The sequence below is a fragment of the Euleptes europaea genome, chromosome 15 (assembly GCF_029931775.1).
Source record: "Euleptes europaea isolate rEulEur1 chromosome 15, rEulEur1.hap1, whole genome shotgun sequence".
Classification (NCBI taxonomy): domain Eukaryota; kingdom Metazoa; phylum Chordata; class Lepidosauria; order Squamata; family Sphaerodactylidae; genus Euleptes; species Euleptes europaea.
Window position 1 is genome coordinate 21,034,848 of NC_079326.1, and position 6,000 is coordinate 21,040,847.

Genomic DNA, 6,000 nt, shown 5'->3' on the forward strand with positions numbered 1-6,000 from the left:
ACTGGCGGGACGCCGCGAGCGAGCTGGAGACCCCTCCCGCTTTTGGAAGACCCCTGGGAGGAGACCCGACGACGACGCCCCGCCCCCCTCGCGCACGCGGAACGCCCCCTGTGAGGAGACCCCGGAGCGGCAGCGCGCCTCGCGCCCCTCACAGAGTGGCCGTTAGAGGGAGGGGGGGGGCGGAGGGCGCGCTTGGCGGGAAAATGACTGGAGGGAGCGTTGGGGCCCGCCCCGCCCAGGGGGCGTGGCTCCAGTTGGAGTTTCTTGGGGGAGGGGGAGTCGGCTGCGCCTAGGGTTGCCAACCCCCAGGGGAACTCCTGAGGGAAACATGTGCACGTGTGCTAACTGGACAGTGGTGACAATTTATAGTCCTTGGCTCGAAGAATAAACAATCAAAAGTATGCAAACCACTATATTGTGAGGGCTTCAATAATGTCAGAGTTACGATAGGGTAGACACGCATGTGGTGACGTTGACGCTACAAAACATATGAGAAAAATGCTACACCACTATAAGAGTGAGTCCTGATGGAAAACAGGAATTCTTATGGCTACAGCCATTTGAAGCAGCCGGTGGGCGCAGGAGAAATAATTTTCAGCAAAAAAAAGAAGCAAAAATGCTATTATTGCATTTTTGAAGAAACATATTCTGATATATATGAAGATGTCAGCTGATGAAGCTGCCTGTCAGCAGTGAAAACGCTCCAAAACGGACAAGAAGAATGCTAAATCACTATAAGAGTGAGTCCTGATGGAAAACAGGGATTCTTCTCTCTGTTTCTTCACAGAGTCCTGGGCAAGGAAGACTGATGATGAAGATGGGAAAGTAAGCAGTAACGCCATCCGGATGTTCTGGAGCGTTTTCACTGCTGACGAGCAGCTTCATCAGCTGACATCTTCAAAAATATCAAAATATTTTTCTTCAAAAATGCAATAATGGCATTTTTGCTAATTTTTTTGCTGAAAATTATTTTTTCTGCGCCCACCGGCTGCTTCAAATGGCTGTAGCCATAAGAATTCCTGTTTTCCATCAGGACTCACTCTTATAGTGGTTTAGCATTTTTGTTGTAGGTTTTGTAGTGTCAATGTTACCACGTACGTGTCTACACTATTGTAACTCTGATATTATTGAAGTTCTCACAATATGCTTGTTTGCATACTTTGATTGTTTATTCTTTGAGCCAAGTACTATAATTGTCACAACCTCCAGGTAAACCCTTCTTGTCTTCACATTTGGAACCTGCTTTTTCTCTTGGGCCTGGCTGAAGGACGTCTGAAAATAAGAAGATTTACTGCTACGTATGCTCTTACAGTGAAGAAAGCTGTTAGGAAGGAAATAGATTCCTTTGAAATGGGGTGTTGGAGGAGAGTGTTACGGATTCCGGGGACTGCCGAAAAAACAAATAAGTGGGTTATAGATCAAATCAAACCTGAACTGACCCTAGAAGCTAAAATGACTAAACTGAGGTTGTCGTATTTTGGTCACGTCATGAGACGACAAGAGTCACTGGAAAAGACAGTCATGCTAGGAAAAGTTGAGGGCAGCAGGAGAAGAAGCCCCAACAAGAGATGGATTGACTCAATAAAGGAAGCCACAGCCTTCAATTTGCAAGATCTGAGCAAGGCTGTCAAAGACAGGACATTTTGGAGGACTTTCATTCATAGGGTCGACATTTTGGAGGACTTTCATTCATAGGGTCTCCATGAGTCGGAAGCAACTTGACGGCACTTAACACCCCCACCCCCTCTTACAGGCTTTTGTACCAGTATTGGACTTTTATAACACGTGCAAGCCCGTTTGGGGATAGTGATCCTTAGGGCTGCCAACTGCCAGGTACTAGCGGGAGATCATGAGCTATTACAACTCATCTCCAGCCGGTAGAGATCAGTTCCCCTGGAGAAAAGGGCCGCTTTGGCAATTGGACTCGATGGCACTGAAGCCGCTCCTCTCCCCAAACCTGGCCCTCCTCAGGCTCCACCCCCAAAACCTCCCACCGGTGGCAAAGAGGGACCTGGCAACCCTAGTAATCCTGTGTTATTTGCCTGGCTATTTATAGCTATTAGGGCAGATATGTAGTTGCACTGTCATTGGTCCTGTTTTCCATGTTACGTAGCTTGTATTATATTACATTTTTCAGTTTGTGATACACTTTCGCTCCTGTGTTTGCTTCCTTACAACCTCCAGGTAACGGCTGGAGATCTCCCGCTATTACAACTGATCTCCAACCGACAGAGATCAAATCTCCTGGAGAAAATGGCCGCTTTGGCAATTGGACTCTATGGCATTGAAGTCCCTCCCTTCCCCAAACCCCACCCTTCTCAGGCTCCGCCCAAAAAACCTCTCGCCGGTGGCGAAGAGGGACCTGGCAACCCTAACTGCACCTCAGCAAAAGTGGGTTAGGTAGGGTTGCGAGGTCCCTCTTTGCAACTGACGGGAGGTTTTTGGGGCTGAGCCAGCGGAGGGCAGGGTTTGGGGAGGGGAGAGACTTCAATGCCATCCAGTACAATTGCCAAAACGGCCATTCTCTCCAGGTGAACTGATCTCTATTGGCTGGAGATCAGTTGTAATAGCAGGAGATCTCCAGCCAGTACCTGGTGATTGGAAACCCTAGGGTTAGGCTTGCGATTTGAGAGGAGGGCTGCAGTGCTGGACGCCACTTTCTTGGGACTCGGCCCCTACTGAAACATTTCTGTGTAGAGGAAGGCCCATGGATAGGGGTTGCCAACCTCCAGGTACTAGCTGGAGATCTCCTGCAATTGCAACTGAGCTCCAGCTGATAGAGATCAGTTCAGTTGGAGAAAATGGCCACTTTGGCAATAGGACTCTATGGCACTGAAGTCCCTCCCCAAACCCCACCCTTCTCAGACTCCGCCCCAAAAACCCGTCGGTGGCAAAGAGGAACCTGGCAATCCTACCCATGGAACCAAATCAGTGGGTCATTTTAGTAAATGCAGCTCAGGCCTTGCAGTTCTAGGCTCATGTACCCTTGACTCATGAGCACAATTTACCCATGTGCCTGCTATCATATTCAAAGTAGGGATGCCTATACTTGTGCATGAGTTAGCAAACTGGGAATCTCTAGCTGTGTGGCGTGTTAAAGTGGGAAGCATAGTGACTGAGGGCCTGGTTTAATTGAGGCACTGCACAAATAGTTTCATTGTGTAAAACCTAGCACAATTTTTATATTGAACGCAAAGTCCTATTAAACTGGGTGAGAATTGCTTCTTGAATAAATATGTTGAGGACTGTGTTCTTTTGTTCCAGACTGTGGGAGCTGTGATGTGTAGATTTAAAGGCAACAGGTTGGCAACACAGCAGCTGTTAAGGAGAGAAATGGTGGAAAAAGTTCTCTCTGGACACTAGAACTGGGAATTGGGCTGTATGTGTGTGTAAGGTGTTGTCAAATCACAGCAGACTTGTGGACATCCCATAGGATTTTCAAGGCAAGTGATTAGGCAGAGGTGGTTTGCCACCACTGCCTTCCTCTGTGGTCTCCCATCTAAGTACCGACCCTGCTTAGCTTCCTATATGATACCCTTCTACATTCCAGGCTGTATCTGCTTCCTTACATTTCTTGAAAGATATGTTAGGGTTACTGCAGCAGCTGTGATATACTGTATGCCAGCCGGGAACACTTGGGAATAAACATCTATGGTAATGCATTCCTTTCTGCAGATTTGGAGTTTGGAATAAGGGACAGCCATTTAAAATAAAAGGGCAGCAGGATTTTGATAAGGAAACTGAAAACCCTTGCAGTTAGTGCTTTTCAAGTTATTCCCCACGGAGAAGGTTAATGTCAGAATCTATATATGGGTATTTTTAAAAGGTATATGAGGAGCATACTAGATACTTGCTAGCTCCTGTCTTACCTTGGTATCCATGTGGATTTTCAATTAGAACGTAACCTTTTCCATATCTGTTCCTCCAGAGGGATCTCTTTCAAAGTGCAGCTGTGTAGGAAAACCAAATTGGACAGTACCTCATGATGTGTCTGAATTGTTCTTTTGTAGTCTAAGTCCAGCATTTAGACCTAGCTTAAGAAGTGCTCCTGCTAGAGGGAAGTTCATACATGTTGCTTAGAGACAATGGAACAGCTTCCAAGTGTTTAATGTGGATTCAGAGAAAAGGGGAAACCTAAAGACTGCTAGCTTCTGTATCACATTAGTGGATATGAATTAATATGAGACTAGATTCAGTTATGCCTTAAGAGGTATGTGCAAATGTCTTTAATAAAACAAGCTTTTTTAATTAAAAAAAAAAACCCTGAGCACAGTGTATGAGGAAAAAATAATCTGTAAAATTGACTTTGTGCAGTGCAGGCGTCTGTTACCAGATCAGAGATAGGAAATTATGGCCAGATAATGTAGATGAATCTGGCCTAAGTATATAGAATACTTAAGGGTTGTTGTTTTTTTGGCACCATTTAGTATTCACAGGTGTACTGTTCTAAACAAGAAGTTCCAATAAATTATTGTTACTATTAGCTGCTGCTAGATATTCTATGACAGCAAATGCCATGTTGGTTATACTGTTTGAAGAGGTACTTTATTTTGTTTGTCCTCAGACTACTGCCTGTCAATTGGAGATACACTGTCAATATCCAGAAAAAAAGAAAGGAGAAATAAAGAAGTGGAGAAAAGGAATGAGCATGAGGATAGAAATAGTGGTAAGATAACATGTGCATTATTTTCACAATTATTGGTGTCAATTGTTGTTACACTAAATAAATTCAAAAAGAGGTCACAGGGAATGTATAATGTATATTAGATAGCTAGCTTTCTTCCAAATGGGGTGGATTGGCCATTATGGGCACTGGGGTGTCTCCTGGTGGGCTGATGGTCTCCCATCTCCACATCCGGGTCAGGCCAGCCCGGTGACCGAAGCTCTGTGCCTGGCCGTTCAATCTCTACATGGTGTATGGGTGGTGGCATCCAGACTGCACAAAGCAAGGGCGGCAGCACCCAGCCTGCGCATACCTCTTGCAAGGTGAGGGGGTTGGCACCTGGTCAGAGGGGTAGGAAGGCTGCCCCTTTGGGGAGGCCACGGCCCTTTTCCAAGGCCGTTTCCCCTTTCCAGTCAGCCCCTATCTCCAAACCAATAGTTTCACTGTGTTAAGGTAGACCTTGACTCTATGCTGCCACCTATACCTGTTCCCCACCACTGTGGTTATAGGGAAAGAAAGAACAAAAGGCATTGGGCAGCCTCTTCTAACATTCTCACTGTAGGAATACATGTGTGCATAGCCCCCCCCCACCCAAATATGCCCAGAAGGAGCTACAGTATGTATGTGCTCTGATGGCCCTAGGACAAAGGGCTTCTGACTGATCAGACATTTAGATTTAGCAGTAATTGACTTCTTCTCATCCCCATTACAAGAAGCTTTTATATAATTATGCACCAGTTTAACTATTAACAGCATATTGTTGTTTTTGTACATTGGAAGATGTCTCTGACCAAAGAAGCTCTCACACCTCTGTAGAAAAGTGTTTGCTCATTGAACAGCCCTGATTGCCACCATTGTTGTTCCATAATTAGTAGCAATTTATATTGCCTCAAATAATGATCTCTTCAAGCCTGAAAGCAGAATATAATCTGAATGCTTACAAAAACAAAGTAATGTTAATGATGACATTTGGTTAGAAGCATATGGTCCCAGTGAACAGTAGCAAAATGTTTCCATAACAATTTAAGGGAGGAGAATTGCAGTGCAGGTGGTAAGTGAAGGAATGTGTGCGTGGGGGGTAGATTATCCTGTGCAAGAAAGGCACTGTTTTGGAAGGTGAGCAGGTGCTTCCCTCCCCCCACCCCCCACCCCCGTGATCATCATTGACTTTAATGGACTTAGAAGGCAATAACTCTTCTTAGGAAGGTAAGGGTACAACCGGGCAATACATTGGAAATCCGTGTTTTTCATCTCTCATCACTGTACTGCTAAAGACATAAAATCTATTATTTAAAATATGCCAGCTATGGCTGCACTTCACTCACATTTACTTGGGA